Genomic DNA, 21,023 nt, shown 5'->3' on the forward strand with positions numbered 1-21,023 from the left:
GCAGCGGGCGGGGGGCCCCGCGCGCTCGCGGCGCCTCCTAGCGGCGGCTCCGCGGGCTGCGGGGGCCGGAGCGGGTGACTCCCGGCCGCCCGCGCCCCTGCTGGAGGCCGGCGCCAGGCGCCTGCTTCGGCCGCCCGGCTGTCCCCCCGCAGTCGCATCTCAAGGAAGCCCTGAATCTCGCACATACCAATTCGGGCCATTGCTTTTGGAAGCTACGCGCCCCCCCCCCCCCCCCCAGCCAACCACACGCGCATAGGACGAGAGTATGCTCCAGCTTCTCCCAAATGGAATAATGTGAAAGCCTCACCACCCCCCCCCCCACCCCCCCCCCCACCCCCCCCCCCCCGGCAGCGAGATAAAGCCAGGCGAGTCTCTGCACCGCCTCTGCAGCCTGATGACCCTTCAGGGTCCATGCGTGTTCATCTGTGGCTGAGGGTTTAAATCCAGCAATACTCTCCTCTACCTCCACCCTATCCCCCCACCCCCCACCCGCCTGCAGAGGTTAGCTAGAAAACAAAACCTCGAGGCTTTATTTAGGTCTTAGGGCATGTAAATGACTTGGTGCTAAATCTTCGGTGACCCGGTGTAATTGTGATCAAGAGTAACTAAGTCAGAAATGTTCGAATTTAAAATATACCCTGGGGTGGAGGAGGATAAAAGGTAATAGACTGGAAACTGCAGGAATTCAAACTTCGGTTCCAAAGCAGGGACATTATTGATCTCTTTCTGTGCCCTCGGTCTGGGGGAGGGAATGAAGAATGAGTAGGTGAAGAGGGAGAAGAGAGAGATGTGGTATAGACCCACACCACACGCTTTTATGGGGAAGCAGGGCTAATGCGCCAACAGAGAGAGTAAGCGTTAACCTGGGTGGGGCTGGGGCTAGACAGCAAGGAGAGGTGAGCAGTTGCCAAAGAATTTGAAGGTGATTTGGTGGCAGATGTAGACTTGGGCTGCAATTGGAATAGGAGGCTGGGATTTAGGCAGCGTGGGCTGAGACCTTGAGGAAAAGTGTTAGCAACACCAGGCTGGGAGGAAACTGTCGTGTAAGGGATAGAATAAAAGAGAGGATTGGGGAGTGTCCGGAAATAAGGATGGATCTCCGGAGACAGAGGATCTTAGAAACAAGAACATTTACTGAGCCTAAGAGAGCCAGTTCTAGAGCAGAGGCATGACGTACCCACAGGGATTCAAAACATTTCCTGGCGGGGAGGTGTGGGGGAGGGGGCTGGACGGGGGCGGAGGGGCGTGGCCGTTGTTAGAAGGCAAGGAAAGCCAAGAAGCTCTTGCCCAGATGTTAACAGGGGACGAGGCCCTGGACGTGATTAAAGAAAGAAGGGAAGGAAGGCCACCATGCTAATGAGAAGGGAAAAGGTCAGAGATTAATGGCAGAATGAAAGTGAAGGAGAGTCGAAAGTGAGTCCGAAAGTGTCCACTTAGAAGAGAAGACTACAAACTGTAGCAATGGGCAAGGAGAGGATGGGGGTCACGTGGTGAGTCAGAGGCTGCCTTTGTTGAATCTGAGTTACAGGCGTGGGAGCCCCCAGAGGCTCTGGAAGCGTACGTCCCAGGCAGTAGTCAGTCTGGCAGTGCAGGTCTGGGAGGCTATCCACAGAAAGACTCTGAGCCCACTGGAAAGCTGGACTTTCTCATTTCTGTCGCATCAGACCTCACTTGGTGGACTGATTTGAATTTTTTGTCATTATCCTTCTTGTCTTATCCCTGTAACAATAGTAAAAATTAATAGGCTATCTGATTACCTGGCAATATCATCACATCTGGATGATTTCCTAACTGGATGGTCCTTTCCCAGACAAGGACTTAATAGTAAATGGCAGACAACGTTTTTCTCGGGCCAAGAGTCCTTTTGTGTTGGACAGGGAGTCTGCAACTCAGGTCAGGTTACAATGTTAATAAAAGTGATGTTCCTTGTAGTAAATCTCAATGAGTAATTCATATGCAACATACACAGGGGCACATTCAGAGCTGTGGCTAACACTGAGACTAGGGGGTAATAACCTCAACTCCTTATTTGCTGACGCTGACATGATGAAATTTGGAAATTCCTCATATTGCAGGCAAGTCTTTGGTAGGAAAACAATACCTAAATTGGTAGAAAGAACTAATGTTATATCAGACGAGCTCTTGGCCCCCATACTGACTTCGTGGACAGAAGTAGCTATATATTATAAAATGCTTTGATTTCTATATGGCAGCCTATCACCAAGGTATCCCTTTGCTTTGCAGTATTTCCAGTGTATTCTTTATCCTTTTATTCAAGATAGAGTAGGTAGGGAAAGAAAATTCTACTCATTGCCATACAATTGGGTATATGTACTGTTCCTCTTTTCTAATACACACTTGTTCTTAAATTACACAACATGCCTACATTGTTAATAGTGTCAGTTTGCACTCTATAGAGAGGTTTGGGGAATTGCAACAATATACATATTTACAGAGCAATATACATATTTACAGAGCAATATACATATTTGCCCATTAAGGTTTGGGGAATTGCAACAATATACATATTTGCAGAGCAAGGTCAGATATCAACACCAGTTCCCCATGCCATTATTAGGTCTGTAAGAATTTTTTTTTTTTTAAGTTAGGATAATAATGAGGAGTCACCTTTCTAGATTTAGTAAGCTCTTCTGGGCTAACCTTTTGGGCCTGCCTGTGAGTAGTGGTGGAGAGGTGGCATAAAGCAGACGAATACTTCTCCAGGAGGTCCTGGAACAAGATTTGGTGGCACCCCGGTGTCCAAAGACTGGAAGCCCTGTGACCTCCCTGGGAGGCCAGAAGCCTGGGAGAGCAGTAAATCCCCCAAGAAGACAGGGGGAGAAAAAAGCCAAAAAACAAACAAAACAAACAAAACCCTGTAACAATCGCAGGGACAGGGTTAGTCTGCGTAGGTGTCTTGTACATTTCATGACTCTGACACGTGGAACCATGCCAATCAGTAAGGCCTGGGGTGCTGTCTAAGAAACACATGAACAGTGACAGGTCTCAGGCTGAATGAGAAGTTTGACGTTTTAAAGATCTACCAGCAGTGATTTATTTGTCAGAAGAGCACGTCTGGGAACTGTTTATCAGGCATGTGAGTACGTGTGTATGTTTAATCCTGGGAAAGGTATACATTGTTGTTTTCCTGAAAAAGAAAAGAACCCAAAGGTCAAAGATGCAAAGGATTTGGCCCCAACTCTCCAAAAATAAATAAGGAAAAAGCACCACAGGAAAAAAATGATCTCTGGGTTGCACTGAGTACTTAAAAATAGAGATGCCAAAACATTTGACCACTAGTGCATACATACTTTTTAACAGAAGACCAGATACGTTTGTAACTTAATAACCAAGCGTTATTCCTGCCATGTTTAAATCTATTTCTTTAAAGGATCAGTTGCGATCCTGCCTTCAAATCAGGGGGTAGGAGAGTCCCCACAGGACTATTTCATTCATACAACCATATTTTCAATATGTTAATTAAACCATTTACAAAATAAAGCGACGTAACAACAGTGTGCTCTTGAAGTTTCCATCAGCCTTAAAAATGAATGCACCCAAAACGAATGGTAGTTTTTCAATCTCCTCTTGTATTTTGGGTAATGGAGGTGATCTTGGGTATTTTGTTCTTGTTGTTGTTGTTTTTTAATTTTTTTAATGTTTATTAGTTTTGAAAGGGAGAGAGGGAGAGAGAGAGAGAGCAAGCAGGGGAGGGGCGGAGAGAGGGAGACACAGAATCAGAAGCAGGCTCCAGGCTCTGAGCTGTCAGCACAGAGCCCGACGTGGGGCTGGAACTCATAAACTGCGAGATCATGACCTCAGCCAAAGTCGGTTGCTTAACTGACTGAGCCACCCAGGCACCCCTGTCTTGGGTTTTTCATTTGCTCCACGATGCTCAGTTTTTCTGCATTATTAGAAACAACTGTTACTAGAAACTGGTCAGTTAAACTTACTGAGGGCAAACTTTGAAATCCGTCGTGTCTCTGCTAACATAAGCTTATGTCTGAAACTTTTCTGTTCCGGTACCTGGAGGGCGACTCTCCCTACAGTAATTATCTTTTTGGTAATTTTGTTGGCAGCTCTCTCTTGTGATCTCCCTTCACCACTTTACTAGCCGCTTTTAAGTTCAAAGCGCTGCAGACATGGTCCCCGTGTTGGCACATTTTCAAGCACAGCCAATAGTTTAGCTGAAGGAAAATTCCCACTAGTCAAAAACAGACTCTGACTTGATCTCTTTTTAGAATGAGCCTTTTAAAAATGGCTCTGCTTTAAACAAAAATAAAAATAAATAAAACGTATCTTCCTCTAAAGGTAACTAAGGAAAATAGTGCTCGTTCCGATCCTTGACGTTTGGGCCTAAAGAAATCTTCCTAAGAGGCAAAGCCCCAGGGACACCCTTGGCTCCTGAATCCAACCTACGCTTGTCTGATGGGTTGGTGAGGTGGGCCTTTTTAGGTTACTACTGGCCGAAGTGACTAAAGCAAACTTCTGGGGGGAACTTCACATCTTGGCTGTAAACTTGGAGTATGGCAACTGGGAATCCAGTTCTCCCAGAGCTTATGTTTGCCACCCACGTCCCCAGTGCCAAGTAAGGCTGTCGGGATATATCCAGGGGGCTTGTGATTATTATTAAATTTCAATAAGGTTAACACCGTAACGTGGTTCAGGGCACGTGCCCCGCTAGTCTTGGGGAAAGTGGGTCACTTAAAATGGGGAACGAGGCAATTTCCCCACCTGCGCACATGCCCGATGACTTCGTCCCTTTGGGCTACCAAAACAAAATACCGCAGACTGGGTGGCTTATCACAAACAGAAATTTATTGCTCACAGTTCTGGAGGCTGAAAGTCCGAAATTGGTTTGCCAGCATGGCTGGGTTCTGGTGAGAGCCCTTTAGCAGGTCGTGGACAGCCTTTTTCTTGTTTTCTGTCATGGCCACATGGCCAAACGTGGGTGAGGGAGGTCCCTGGGGTTCCTTCTGGAGGACTTGGATCCTCCTCATGAGGCCCCCACCCTCACGGCCCAATTACCTCCCAAAGGTAACCTCCTAACACCATCACACTGGGAGCTAGCACCATATGAATTTGGGGGGGGGGGGGGGGGAGGACACAAACATGTAGGTCATTGCACCAGGACTGGAAGGCAGAGGCTTTCCCGTGGACCCAGGATAAGACAAAGGAGCGATGGTGTGGGCCAGAGACAGCAGCTATGGCCCGCAACAGCCAGACACCTCCTTCATATAGCCCTTGGGGAAGGCTGAAGGACTCAGGGGAGGCATCGACCCTCCCCTAAAGTTGGTGGGAAGCCATGGAGGAAGTCCTCCAGTTCGAGGGGGAGGGGAATGCTGGGGCATCCAGTTTATTAGTATGAGTGTATTTTAAACCCCAGGCTAGATTGCTGTGTGTATTCCCTTTGGAAGACACCACAAGGGTGCCTAGGACTGCCCTCTAGTGTCTGGGATCCTATGGAATTTTCTCAGGAAAAGTGGTTTCATCTCACAACCATTTAGATGACTTTTTTTTCATTTAAGTGTTTCCCCAAACTGCGTTGATCTCTCCTACAGTCATCACCATCTTCCCCCCCCCCCCCCTTATTACAGCTTTGCAAATCATTAGGCAAGAAAGAAAAAAAGAAGAGATAAGGATGGAAGGAAGGTTAACCGTTCACCAAGTATGAGCTGGGGCTATGTCTCTGGTGCTGTGTCAGTGCTGGAGATAGAGTCGTGAGCTAAGATAGAGTTTCTCCCTTCATGGAGCCTGTGATCTAGTGACGAGGTAGGTGGCAGACAAGGTAGCAACCTGGTAACAATATAATTAATGGATTTTTAAACTGATAAGCATCAGGAGCAAAACTAAGAAGGTGTGCTTAGAAGATAATGGGGGTGAATATTTTATATTCTAAAATATAAGGTGGTTAAGCTCTTATGAGATATGTTTCCTCAAAGAATACAGCCATGTGACAAGCCAGAGAATGAAACAGACTCTTCAGGCCACAACTTGAAGAAATATATACGGTCAGGGCGTCTGGGTGGCTCAGTCGGGTTAAGCGTCCGACTTCCGCTCAGGTCATGATCTCGCAGTTTGTGGGTTCGAGCCCCGCGTCGGGCTCTGTGCTGACAGCTCGGAGCCCGGAGCCTGTTTCGGATTCTGTGCCTCCCTCTCCCTCTGCTCCTCCCAGGTTCTCTCTCCCTCTCTCTCAAAATAAAGAAGATTGAAAAAAAGAAAAGGTCAGTTTTAGTAGAATTCACTGGTGTACACAGAATCAAATTAGGGCATTCAGCGCTCCTAGAATTCCAGTGTATTTTGTCATCTGTGCATTACATAAAAGCCTCCTCCTTACCACAACAGTGAGTTACCCATGCCCATGGCCTTGATCATTTCAATTCTCTCTGTTCAGGAATGCCCTTGTCTATTTCCAGTGTTAGCAGCCTTCAAGAGAACAACTTGAAGGTTGGAAGTGAATTTCTTGTCTTCTACTTAGATTGCTTAAAACGTGACTAATTGACTTAAGTTGACCTTTCTGGTTTTTATTGTTTTGAATTATTAAAAAATATGTCCTTTTCCCAAAGGCCTCTGGGCACATGCACAAAAAAATAGAAATATGACAAGTTAAATTAAAACCAGCAGATGAAAGCTCAAATACCCTCATAAAGGGAAAAGAAAGATGCCAAATAGCGTTACTGGAAGGAGAAAAGTAAACCAAATGGATTATGCTTAGCCCAGTTTTCAGCTGCTTTGCAAGGAGGACTTGTTCGAGGTAGGTCGTAGAGTAACTTCCTGTAAAATCCTTGAAAAACTTTTGTCACTGCTTATTATCATACAAAATCAGGGAAATAACGGTAGTCCCAGAAAGAGATGTGTTCTAAATTGTGATTCTTTTTTTTTTTTTTTTAATGTTTATTTATTTTTGAGACAGAGAGAGACAGAGCATGAACGGGGGAGGGGCAGAGAGAGAGGGAGACACAGAATCGGAAGCAGGCTCCAGGCTCTGAGCCATCAGCCCAGAGCCTGACGCGGGGCTCGAACTCATGGACTGTGAGATCGTGACCTGAGCCGAAGTCGGACGCTCAACCGACTGAGCCACCCAGGCGCCCCTAAATTGTGATTCTTTTAATAATAATGTTGGGATTGGTGTCCAGCCCTTAGTCCCTGTGTGATCTCACACATTTCATCTCACTCTTGCAAGGTGACAGATTAACCCTAAACATAGCGAACATTTCTGTCTTGAACCCTAAATTTCTGCCGTGAGCTCAGTCATGGTATGATTCTCTTTGAAAACCAGTTCATACGTGTTGAGGCCGTGCATAACATAGGCATGAAGAGCATGAATTCCAGAGCCAGATATCTGGGTCCAGAGCCTAAATTTGCCGCTTACCTGCAAGACTTTGGGCAAGTTACTTACCACTTCTATGCCTCAGTTTCCCCAACTGCTAAATGAAGATTCTAACAGTATATCACAAAGATTTATGGGGATTCAAAGAGTCGAAATGTATAAACCTATAGGAGAGCCCATATGAAAAGAAATAAGGGGTCCCTGAGTGACTCAGCTGGTGAAGCATCCAACTCTCGATTTTGGCTCAGGTCACGATCTCACGGGTTCGTGAGATTGAGCCCCATGTCAGGCTCTGTGCTGACAACACAGAACCTGCTTGAGATTCTCTCTCTCTCCCTCTCTCTCAAAAATAAACAAATAAGCAATTAAAAAAAGAAAAGCAATTAAAAAAAGAAAATTAAAAAAACAAATAAGCAATTAAAAAAAGAAAAAAAAAGAAATGATGTCATTATAGAATGACATCATTTCCTCTCAATTATCCACATGTGCCTACCCTTCACCAAGGAGTACTCAGGCACTCACTGTGGGCCGCACCCTAACCTGGAGATGATCATACTTTTTTTTTTTTAATGTTTATTTATTTTTGAGACAGAGAGAGACAGAGCAGGAGCAGGGCAGGGGCAGGGCAGGGGCAGAGAGAGAGGGAGACACAGAATCCGAAGCAGGCTCCAGGTTCCGAGCTGTCAGCACAGAGCCCGGCATGGGGCTCAAACTCGTCAACTATGAGATCATGACCTGAGTCGAAGTCGGAGGCTCAACTGACTGAGCCACCCAGGCACCCCTGGAGATGATCATACTCTTAAGCACTGTGCCCTTCTGTCGTGGTTGAGCTTTCTTAATTAATACTCCTTTGGGCAAAAGCAGTTTGGGGAGAGGTTATCAAAAAAATCTTGAGGTGTTTTTGGGTAACAAATGATGTTTTAGGCATATTAATTTAAAAGTTATGTAGAGGAGGGAAAAACAGAGGATAGTTGGTACATAATTAGTCTACATGTGAAAAAATAAAGATTAGAATTAAGGTGGTACAGGGGCACCTGGCTGGCTCAGTCCATTCAGCGTCTGACTCTTGATTTTGGCTCAGGTCGTGATCTCACGGTTTGTGAGTTTGAGCCCCGCGGCAGGCTCTGTGCTGACAGCTCAGAGCCTGGAGCCTGCTTCGCATTCTGTGTCTCCCTCTCTCTCTGCCCCTCCCCCACTCATGCCCTGTCTCTGTCTCTCTCAAAAATAAATAAACATTAAAAAATTATATTAAAAAACTACAAAAGAAGTAAGGTGGTACAAGGCAATGGCTGTTGCTAGTCAAAAGTTCTGTTTTTAGTGTGATGTGTGTAGTTGTGATTTTTAAAAATTTATGCTTCTATACTTTTGAGTTTTAACTTTGAATCTCTGGTTTAATGTCTTAAAAAAAACCTCTTGGCTATTATGTTTTCAAGTGTTGTTTCTTTTCCACTCTTACCTCCTTTTATCAAAAAATATTTTTATTTTAGTTTTGGAGAGAGGGAGGGTAGGTGGGGGGGGGGGGAGCAGGGAGAGAGGGGAACGGAGGATCCAAGTCGGGTTCTGTGCTGACAGCACAGAGCCTGATGCAGGGCTTGAACTCACACACCATGAGATCATGACCTGAGCTGCAGTCAGGAGCTCAACTGACTGAGCCACCCAGGTGCCCCTGCTCTTGTCTCGTTTTGAGACTCCAATTAGGGTATGTTTGACCTTCTCATAGTATAGTCCTTTAGAAAAATAGAAGATTCAGGGTGCCTGGGTGGCTCAGTCAGTTAAGTGTCCGACTTCGGTTCAGGTCACGATCTCACAGTTCATGGGTTCGAGCCCTGCATTGGGCTCTGTGCTGACAGTTCAGAGCCCGGATCCTGCTTCAGATTCTGTGTCTCCCTCTCTCTCCGTTCCTCCCCCACTCATGCTCTGTCTCTCTCTCCCCTTGAAAAACAAATAAAACCATTTTAAAAAAGGAAAAATAGAAGATTCTTTTGGGGAAACATGGCTGCCGATATTGGCTACCAACTCTTCTGGACATTGGCTCGACAATTCCTTTGTGACTTATAAATGCTCCAATGTCTTTAAGACTAAGGGAAAAAAATATTTTGTCAAGTTTTTAAAATTATACTTAGCAGGAGGGTTAGTTGAAATATCTACTCTGGCATTACCAGAGTCTGAGTCTAGATAATTTGGGTGAATTATGTGGCTCCTTTTAGAAATGTAAAATTCTAATGTGGGACTTAGTTTAGGGAAAATGATTTAGCTTCAGATATTTTGAATTTGAGACAATATTTATACACACATATAGAGTTGGCCAATAGTTGTTTTGAAATACAGGAGAGAATCTTGATAAATAAGTCAACTGATTCTTGCATTAGATTTTGCCAGTGGAGAAGAATATTTACCAAAGCATTTATCTCTTGCTCAAAGGTCCAAATTGCAGAAATATTAGGTGACTTGCATCCTAAGGGGTTACTAATATTTATTGGTCATGAACTTGATGCTTCGCTTTACCGTGTGTGTGTGTGTGGGTGGGTGGGTGTATATATATATATATATAGTCTCTCTGTCTGTCTCTCTTTGTCTCTCTCTCTGTCTCTCTGTCTCTATCTCCCTTTCTCTCTTCCTTTCTCTCTCTCTCTATATATATATGTGTATATTATATATAATCTCTTTAACATATTTTTAAATATTCCATTTTAAAAATGAGGAATATGGGCTTAAGTAACTTGCAGAAGGTCACATGTCTGCAAAGTGGTAAAACTTGAAGATAAATCACAGAATGTCTCTCTGATTCTCAGTAACTTAGTTTTTTCTACTACTTCATTTCTATTTTCTAGATGTGGGGTAGGAAACTATCATCAGACTCCTTGAAAAATCAACATAAGGGACGTTCAAACAAGTGCTAGCACTGTGTGGGCCTCGAGACAACACCTAGTAGCCACGAGCAGACCCAGGGACCAGCCTGTGTGTCTGATATCATTCTCCAATAAAAGGAGTCAAGGCCCCTTAGAGAAGTGGCTGTTTAGGGCTGGGGGAGGCAATATGTAAGACCAAACTGGAACGTCTTGTAGTGTAGAAAATAAGGGAGGACTCAACAAACAAACAGATGGGGGCGTGTCAAGGGGACACGAGAGTCAACTTAAAGAGCTCCCAAAGTCCACTTGGACTACGAAATAAATAATATAGTACTGGATTACAACCCAAAGTACAAAAGAAATCATCATAATCCCTGTTATGGACTGAATTGTGCCCTCCCCCAAACCCCACCAAATTCATATGTTGAAGCCCTGTCCCCCAGGGGGTACATATTTGGAAATAGGGCCTCTAAGATGGTAAATTATGGCTCATATGGGCGGGACTTTAACTCCATAGGACTTTAACCCAATAAGAAGAGGAAGAGACACCAGATCTCAATCTCTCTCCCTCGCTCTCTTTCTCTCTCTGCATGTGCACACAGGAAAGTAAAGATACAGTGAAAGATGGCCATCTGCAAACCAAGAAGAGAGGTCTCATCAGAAACCAACCCTCCCGTTCCCTTGATCTTAGACTTCCAGCCTCCAAAACTGTAAGAAAATAAATTTCTTTTTAAGTCATCCAGTCTGTGGTATTTTGTAATGGCAGCCCCAGCAGACTCCTACAAGTCCATAGTGATATAAATAAATGATTGAATAAGTAAAGAAGTGGGGAGAAGAGACAAATTCCCATATGGAAGAATTAAAAATAAAATATATATATATATATGTAGACACTGTCCCCTTAAGAAGGTGAAGCATAACTTCCTCTCCACTTAAGGTGTGGACTGTATGCAGTGACCTTCTACCCAGTATGGAAAGGGGGTAAATGGTCAGAAGATTAACATCATCAGTGGAAATTCGTGTTGATAATGTACCTTTGACATGACGTGATGAGTCATTTCATGACCATAGATACCTCTGCGGTCTTCTTCCCCAAAACTATAATTCCATTGGATTAGTGTAATCAAGAGAAAACCATCAGACAAACCCAAATTGAGGGACACTCTACAAAATATCTGGCCAGTATTCCTCCAAAGTGTCAAGGTCGGCTAAAAGAAGCAGCCTAAAAAAGGTCACCCCTTAGAGGAGCCTCAGACATGACAACTGAGTGTGATGTGGTACCCTGGAACAGAGAAAGGACTGGGTAAAAATGAAAGCCATCGGAATAAGGTACGCGATTCGGTTAGTAATGTATCAATTTGTTTGGTAAGTCTGACGAATGGACGGTACCTAATATAAGCTCTTACCAATGGGGGACACTAGGCACAGAGTATTCTACAGAGACTCTCTGTACTATTTTGTTTGGCGAATTTTCTGTAAATCGAAAACTATCGTAAATTTATAAGTCTATTTAAAACAAACATACAAAATTACGTATTTTTTTATATCTTCCCTATAGCTTCTATCTTACGTTGTGTCTCTGAATATTCCCAAGTGAATTTTTTAAAAATGTGTTTTACTCATTTAATTTTGGAGAGAGAGAGAGACCACCCGACTGAGCCACCTAGGCACCCCCTCCGCCCGCAAAGTGGATTTTTTTTTGCTGTATCTTGGGAGGAGAGTTTAGTTTCTTCTCATGCACCCATGTTCGCAGTTCATATTATGCCACGTCTTGGCAGAAGCCCAGGAGGTAAGGAAGGTTGGGGGCGGGGGGAGGGCTCAAAATGAAGCAGGTTTATGTGTATGAATGAGGAATCCCCGCAGGTATACCTTTTGCTTTTTTCTTTTTTCAAGTTTGTTTCTTATCGAGAGATTGAGAAAGTGCACGAGCAGGGGAAAGGCAGAGACACAATCCCAAGCAGGTTCAGAGCCCGAGGCGGGGCTCGAACTCAGAACCGACAGATCATGGCCTGAGCGGAGATCAGAGAGTCCGTTGCTTAAGGGACTGAGCCCCCCAGGCACTCCTGCAGGTATACTTAAAAGATGCCTGTGCCGTCCCTGTATTTGAGGTCTCCACAGCTTCGTCCTTCTCTCCCTTAGTCATCAATTTCTTTCTCCCTTTGTAGGCAATCTCTGAAAACTCCTGAAAACAATATTTGCTTTTAGATGTTTTGGATTAAATCCTCTATTGTCTTTTTTTCCTTTGAATCCTCTTGTTCTCCCTTTTCCCACAGAGAGACTCCCAGATTTTTCATTTTAAGATTATGTTACTGAACCAGATGAGCCAACTTCATCCTTGGCTTCTCGGGCTCCCAAGGAAAAAAACAAAAAAGGAAGAAGCCCATGCCGTGGGATTCAACAAACACTTCGACCTCTTCCCTTCCAGACGCCGTCAGCTGCGCTGTTCCAATAGCACTCACAGCAAATCTACGACTCCAAACCCCATTCCTCCTGGAGTTTAGTGCTGGCTTTCAACCAAAAACTTGCTCCAGCTGTACCGGCTTCTCATTTTCTTAACCCTTTCCTCTTCTTTACGTTTGGAGAGAGACAGAGGAGAGGGATTACCTCCTTCTACCCCAAAATGTCTATCAACACGCGGCTACACTGGCCGCTGAGATTACAGCAGGAGATAAAGCGGGGGGGGGGGGGGGGGGGGTCCCTGCCCAGGCAGAAGCTGCTGTCTAACGGGTGGGCGACAACCACGAAGCACTTATTACTGCTACAAGCGTTATTTGCCTGTGTGATCCCACTTAGTCCTGATGATGTGGCCGCTCTTGTTATCCTCGTTTACTGACACACAGATGCTGACTGACTTACCCAACGTCATGCAGCTAGTCAGTGATGGGGACGCAATTTAAACCCAAGGGCTCAGTTTCCACAACGCTTGGCTCCCTAACCGTTATAAACATTGGTAACAATTGTTCTTTGGGGGTAGGTAAATACTGTCCTGGTTCTTTCTGTAATCTAAAAAAGTACATGCTCCTTAGACTATGTATGTATCTGTAATGTCTATTATAATTCTGAAAAGAAAAAGCAGTTCTCTTCTAAGGAAAATGATGCAGTTGGCATTCAGTAGTTGCTTATGTGGCACGGCATCCATCCCTTGTCTTTCCCATTTCCATGGGGGACCTCGCACCCCCTCTACCTTCTGGCCCTCTCCACCGCCTTACAGAACATTCAGGCATTTCAGGTGGGATGGACGTCAGGATAGGCTCTGATTGGCGCTAGCCAGATAGCCTGTAACATCTTTCTGGCCACATGATTGGTAGGGGTGAGGTTAGTGCTCAGGTGTCAACCAATCGCGCGTCTTTTCCTCCGGATTAGGAAGGAGGAAGCACGCACCTGCCCTGATTGCTGCTGGCCGGCGTCATGGAGGAGGCGTCATGGAGGAGGCACCAAGAGAAGCAGAGGTAAATGGAGCCAGAGTTCTGGCCGAACCGTGCCTTACATCTGCCTGGCTCCTCAGCTTTTCAGTGATGTGAGTCGTAAATACTCTTTATTGTTTAAGTCACTTTGAGCTGGAGTTTCTTTTAGTTTCATCGGAACGCGTGCCATCCGATACAAAATAATTTTTATATTAGGCGTATAAATTCTCAATACGGAGGTTTTTCAAAACAAATTTCGCTAGAAACTAGGAGACCCCCCCCCTTTCCCCACCCCGCCACTAACTGATCTAGAAAGCTTTGAACATTCAGAGAACATTTGCAGACAAACTTGAATCTCTGACTTAGGTGAAAAAAAAAAAAAGATAAAATCCACCTAGCCCAGGGATTGCTCAGTTTCACACGTGAAGATAAGACTGTGGGGTAAGAGTTTGGGGTCAGATGTAACAGATGCTTAGTTAATTGGCCCACAGTATGCTGGTTTCAGATTGTAGCCTACAGTTGTGTTGGATTTTGTTGCTAAAAACACTCCTGTTTTTGCCAAACAACACTCTTTTGGAGGCCTGCCACCACAAACACAGAGAGCTTGCTGTGATGAAAGTTTGTCCTTTCGGTGGGACCACGAGACACCACTAGATTATAATAATGTGAGAGGCAAGACATGAGTCTGTATGCCTTCAGTTAATCGCCTCCTACCCAGTAAATGCAAAAGCCCAGCTTCATTCTCAGTAACCAGTAGCTACGAGTGAAGGTAATAGTGATGTGATTAGGACTTGAAAATGTACCGGAAATTGTATTCTATCTAAGGGTGAGCACACATCCAAGGACGTTCCCTCCATGTCCAATTTCATGTTCCATGCAGCTATCACCCTCTGAGGATTCAAGACCAAAGCTAATCAGCAATCAGCTGAGATGTAGCACAGTCTTTTACCAAATAGGGAAGACACAGACTGGAGAGAATTGAGCCCTCTGTTAGGAAATAACCGCGTAGTTTTCAGTTTCCCTATTAGCTTTGTTGGCCCAAGATGCCTGTGGAATAATAGTGAAAACGGCAGCCTTCCGCTCTCCTCTTAGAACAAAATATTAAGAAAATAGAGGTCTGGCTCCAGTGGTAAAAACAGAAGTGGTTAGAAGATTTTACCTTCCATTTTTTAAAAAATATTAACCACTGTCTCTGACAAGTGGGACATAGATGGGCATAAATCATATATTTATTCCCATGGGAAGAAAATATATCTGAATCTCTGCCCTGTTCTATTAAAACTAATGAGGATGAAATTCATGTCTAGTGCAAGTATAACTTGACATACAAGCAGTGCCTAGGCTCTGGACAGACTGTGCCCTCAAAGCCAGTTTTTTTTTGAGTTGGATGGAACTTGGAACATAGTTTTTGATGGGAACGAATGTGATTGTCAAAAAACCAGCCCACCTAGTTTGTTCACAATGACCTTGTAATGGAACAGTATGTCACAAAACCCAACCATGATGTTAATGGTGCTTCTGGGGTGAAATGCTTCAGACCACATTAGGTTGCTGTCCCTCTCCCTGGATGCAGTGGGACTGAGGTCCTTCTTGGCTATTCCATAGGGACATAGCAGAGTAGTGTGGAGAAAGTCCTTGATGGGTAGGAATAGGCAAGTCCGAAGGTCTCTGCTTATGACTCCTCTCCTTTAAAAAAAAAAAAAAGTTTATTTTTGAGAGAGAGCACAAGCAGGGGAGGGACAGAGAGAGAGAAAGAAATAAAGAGAGAGAAAGGAAAGAAGAGAGAGGAAAGAAAGAAAAAGAAAGAAAAAAAGGAAGGAAGAAAGAAAGAGAAAAAGAAAAAGAAAGGAAGGAAGGAAGAAAGAAAGAAAAAAAGGAAGGAAGGAAGAAAGAAAGAGAGAAAGAAAGAAAGAGAGAAAGAAGGAAGGAAGAAAGAAAAGAAAGAAAGAAAGAAGGAAAGAAAGAAAAGAAAGAAAGAAAGAAGAAAGAAAAAGAATCCCAAACAGGCTCCACACTGTCAGTATGGAGCTCGACTCAGGGCTCGATCTCACGAACGATGAGTTCATGACCTGAGCCAACATCAGGAGTTGTGTGCTCAACCAACTGAGCCACCCAGGTGCCCCGTGGCTCCTCTCCTTTTTAAAAATTCTTATCTTCGGGGCACCTGGGTGGCTCAGTCGGTTAAGCATCCGGTTCTTGGTTTGGGCTCAGGTCATGATCTCACAGTTTCCTGGGTTTGAGACCTGTGTCAGGCTCTGCGTGGGCAGCTTGGAGCTTGCTTGGGATTCTCTCTTTCTCCCTCTCTACCCCTCCCCCACTCATGCTGTCTCTTTCTCAGATAAATAAATACACTTAAAAAAATTCTTTGAGGATATCAGGATATAGATTTTGCCTAAGGTCATTTCATAGACATAGGAAATCATAGGGCATAATTCAATTCAAAGAACTGGGAGGTTTCAGTGAATCTGGACACAAGCCTAGTCTTTTCTGATTTTGCCGAACACCTCTAAGTTCTGTGTATTAGAATTTTCAGCACCTAAAGAGAAGTCAAAATCGAATAGATGTCAAATATTAACCTGACACGAACTTCACTGTAACAAAGGCCTTGTCATCATCTTAGTTTCCTTTTCAAGGCAAACAAAATTCAATTTCTCTTTGAAATGTGAGCAGAGTTAGAATTTTATGTATTATTTGTGAATTTTAATTTCAATTTTAGGAAGTACACATTAACTTTTCTATGAAAAACCTAAGTACATTTCTATATATTTAGTCACTGTGAACAAAAACCCTTCTTCAGTAAAATAAAATAAGTTACATACATCTTTTGGTCTGCTCAGAGTTGTAAGTTTGGAGAGGAACTGGAGATTTTTCAGCAGCGTTCAAAATGGTGACCTTAAGACTTATTCATTTGCAAGGACTAAATTCCTTTTTTTAAAATGATAATTCTTGTTTGCAGATGACAAGAAACTTCAATATACTTGTGGGGGTTTTATGTATGTCTTAGCAGTTTACAAAAGAGAAATGTTGTAAATATATAACATTTATACATAACACAGAATATTATAATATTTATATTTTAGGCATTATTGAAGGGAAATATGCATGTAAGTTACCCAAGCTAATGATAATCCCAGATGAAATTAATATTTCTTATTATGACACTTGGTCCAGGTTGTTATTAACGAAAAAATATACTGTGTAAGCTCTTCAGGATTGGCACCTCTACCTTCCATGTTCTTTGAAATTCTCTAAAGATCCAGTCTCTTGCTCTCCATCTTTTTATGTAGATCATAATAGTACATTTTATACTTGGGCAGAATAACTACTCGCGGGTAGTCTCTCTTTCTTCCCTTTTGTTTTCTGATTACCCCCAGCTATTCAATATTCTAGTTACTCTCTTCAAGTGTTAATGTCTCTGCCAATGTCCTCTGCTACTCTTAATTCTTTCTGGTATTCCACTGTAATGATCTCTGCTCGCCTCACCAGCTTTCTGTTATCACGGGCTTCCTGAAATTCCACTATGCTCCAATCTCCTCGCTTGGCAGGAAAGAACCAAGAACATAAGCATCGGATAACTATCGCCTGAGCATATTCCCGTGGATGTCAGGCAATATGCTATGTGCTGGGGATGAGATACATGGTCTCTGCCCTCGAGAAGTTAACATCCAGGCAGATTGAGCAACCTGGTTAAGATGTTCCAGGAGCTTCTGTCCTTTGCTAGGAAGAGAAAGGGCTGTTGGAATGAATAAGTTGGGGGCCACCTAGCCTGCCATATTTACCTATCAGATATATCCCCGAGCATTGTCTGGGCGCTAAGCAAACATGCCAGGCCAGTCGCACTTGACAGAGAGACAAGCAGACATGCCAAGATGGTGGCCGTTTTATGCATACGTTCCTTTCAAAATTAATCACTCTGAGAACATTCCAGTTTTCCTACAAAAAACACAAAAAACCAGTCCCATTCTTTCTTGACCACTATGATGATGTGTCATACTTTGAGGAAAACTGCTTTGGACTTTAATCAGTCCATCGCTCAGCCAGTTAACGTGTTTGGCGAGCACAGGTTGTTACATGCCAGATTCCAGGCATTCGGCTGAGAACAAGACAAAGCCCCCACGTTTAGGAGTTTGTGATCTATTGGAGGGGGTGCAGATGAGGATCCATTACGTTGTCCCCTGCTTCATTTCTCTTAGGCCTGCTCTAGTTTCCTTTAAGTCCTATGGGTGCTATCCCTAGCCGGTTTGGTTTGCTTGGAAGAGCCAAACTTGGAACTCCTTAACTTCAAAGCCCGCAGTGTGTGACAAGGCCCCTGACCGTAGCTCACTCAGTGGTAGTAACAATGGCTTCTCTGCTACCGTGGTTGATTTTACTGGCTCTGCGAGGATCACTTTTCAGTAGAGAGACCGTGGTAACCGTAACGACTCTGAATGGAGTCACAATAGTGTTGTTTTGCCAAGTTCTTGTACAAGATAGACGGTCTGCCAATTGTGTGTGCTCCTGTGAAACTCATAAAGGTGGACGTGATCCATAATAGGAGTAAGAGTTTTTCCAGAGGTATTTTAGTTTGATTTTTGGGAAAACAAATGGTAAGCCAAAGCCTGGGATACAGCCTTCAAAGCCTTTAAGGGCAAATAATCCAGCAGAAGGGGGTTTAACCGTGTGAGATTCCCCTCCTCCTTCGTCCTAACACTGCCTACACCTTGCTTTAATGCATTGAGAACATGACGTGTGTCCCTCTATTCTTATTCGGGACCCTATGCTAACATGCGCTGGAAACAAGGACTTTCTTCAACTAGCACCATCAGGTTTTCTCATTATTCCCCACACTGTGATTTCCAGAGGGAATGAATACCATCCTGGTTAGGTTGGTGTGTCTTTTTGGTTGGGGGCCCATCGATGCCTGCTTCATTCAGCCACCCATCTATAACCTGAGGGAAAGAAGAACACCCCTATATCTGACACTTGAGGATCTGTGGCCTTCTAAGTTCATTAGGGTGCCCACTTGGCACTGTGGTGGTTAATTTTACGTGGCAACTCATCTAGGCTGTATGCTCATGTATTTGGTCAAGGCTTCTCAGCGTGTCTGTGAGGGTGTTTTTGGATGAGATCATCTGGTCATGATCTCATGGTTCACGAGTTCGAGCCCTGCATCGGGCTCTGTGCAGGCAGTGCGGAGCCTGCTTGGGATTCTCTCTGCCCGCACCCTGCACATGTGTGTTCTCTCTCTCTCTCAAATAAACTTGAAAAAAAGATACTTAAATGTTATCCAACAAGACTTTTAGTGGCCTTAAGTCTGCCATGACATTACACTATGTTGCCAACTACTGGACATGTCCATTGATTGACTCACTGATTTATTCAGAAGAATTTGGACCGTCAGAACCCATTCTCCTCTCGATCAAACTGAGCACTTAATACCAGGAACTTTAAAATGAAATGTGACCTAATTATTGGACATTGTGCTCAAAGAAGGAAGTGGTGCTAATGTAGACTAGATAGTCTGTTCGTCTACCCCAGCTCCCATGTTCATGGATAGGGATGTATGTGGCTGGCAAAAGAGCTGATGTTCATAATCTTATACCCTGGATTGATTTCACTCAGATACCATCTTTTTCCTTGCTTTCTCTGTGGAAATCATCCAGAGAAAGTTGACTCTGTTCATTGACGTGTTACCTGTAGTGGTCACATTTTTTTTCCAAGGACTCCGCTTTCTTAGAGTGCCCACCATTCCACTGTCCTTCCCTTGTCATTACTATCAGAACAGAGCCTTGTTGCCACTGGTTGCTCATGTTCTGATAGCGAGTGTTTACAAACCATTGGTCTGTTTACTCAAGTGTGGTCAGAAAAACAGTGACTCTAGGGGCGCCTGGGTGGCTCAGTCGGTTGGGCGTCCGACTTTGGCTCGGGTCAGGATCTCGCAGTTCGTGTTTCAGATTCTGTCTCCCTCTCTCTCTCTGCCCCTTCCCCGCTAATGCTCTGTCTTTCTGTGTCTCTCAAAAAATGAATAAACATTAAAAAAAGAAAAACAGTGACTCCAATCCTATTGATTCAACTTTATTTAACTTCCTAAGTGAACTGCTTAGGAATAAGTGTTTTCTATCTGGCTGGACTAAGCTGACCAGAACAAGGTTATATGGTTGAGTATCTATTTTAAAACCTTTGAAAATGACCGATTTCTAACTTCAAACACGTTCACAGATTAGCTAAGCATATAACTGCTCCATAGGTTACCTGGTCCCATATGTCCTAGATTATCTGGCCACATAATACTTCTACAGTCTGGCCACGTGATACCAGAACTTAGTCCCTATTTTGTCTCCCACTTTTGGAGAGCATTGATCTTGAACAGTAGTTCACCACCTTGGCTGTGCCTCTTGTGAGGTTTCAAAAAGTATTGTTTTCAAGCTTTGTGCTAAAGTTCCACCTCTGAATATTATGATTCAGTAGGCAGAGGAGGAGGCCCATTGATCTATAGTCATAATATTCTAGGTGATTCTGTTGTCGGACCGAACAGCTGACTGTTCTAGACCTTCCAAGTCTGGTTCCATCTGTCCACTGTATACAGATGATCAGCCATGTGGATTCTATCAATTGATACTCTAATATTAACTCCAGAGTAGAGCCCCTTACTAAAAGACACATGCGCTACATATTCCTAACAGAATTCAGTTGTAATGACTCACCATAGCTCACTAGCCAGAACACTCCGTTTTGTATCAATCATTGTTCCATTCCTGCTGGTCCCCTGCCATCCCTGGCACCACTGTTAACCTAACAGCTGGTCGGTATTAAGGAAGCTATCCCTGTACACATATAAGGAGTTCCATAGCTAATGCTGGGCCCCTGGGGGAGGGAGTCGGGGAGATTTGTGAGTCTGGGCTTACCTCCAAACACAATGTACATTCTGCCCGCACCAGCTGCTGGAAGACCCTGACTTCTGAATCTCCAAGGTAACGAGAAGCTATCTTCAAGGTCTTCCTGCCCCATACATTCTACTCATGTTCCTCTTGATCACCAAAACTCAAGATTCCCTTTTCCACCTTGGATCTCCAAATGTGTGTTAGAAGACGTTCTGGGCATCCGGTGACATTAACATCAGCCCCTGGGAAGTGTCTGGGTCAAAGAGGTAGTTGGGGTAGTTGAGGTAGTTGCCACCAGGGGGTGGGCAAAGGGTCTGGGAACGCCCCCTAAGCCAAAGAAAGTGGTTGCAATAGCTTTTATGAAAAGCAACTGCCCCCTTGAGTTTTAGTGGGATGAGTCACTTAGATGCCACCTCCCACCTGCTCTCTTTCCCACCAGGAAGCGAGGGGTGGCACTACCCAGGGCAAACCCTAAGGTCCCTAGAACACTGCTGAGGTGCTATAGGAGGATTTTCTGGTGTGGTTTGGCTCTTGGTTTTGTTTTGTTTCCGAGAACGGTAAAGCCCAAAGCTCAATTTGT

General features: G+C 44.2%; 1 protein-coding gene across 1 annotated transcript in view; it reads right to left on the reverse strand.

Annotated features, from left to right (window-relative positions):
- ITGA8 (integrin subunit alpha 8) overlaps positions 1-14,773 on the reverse strand; it is a 206,746-nt gene extending 191,973 nt beyond the window's left edge. Inside the window, exon 1 of the mRNA XM_047868227.1 lies at positions 14,768-14,773. The gene's annotated coding sequence lies outside the window, so the exon portion shown is untranslated. The remainder of the gene's footprint in view (positions 1-14,767) is intronic.
- Positions 14,774-21,023: the final 6,250 nt, after the last annotated feature.

The sequence above is a fragment of the Prionailurus viverrinus genome, chromosome B4, assembly GCF_022837055.1.
Source record: "Prionailurus viverrinus isolate Anna chromosome B4, UM_Priviv_1.0, whole genome shotgun sequence".
NCBI classification, from domain to species: Eukaryota; Metazoa; Chordata; class Mammalia; order Carnivora; family Felidae; genus Prionailurus; species Prionailurus viverrinus.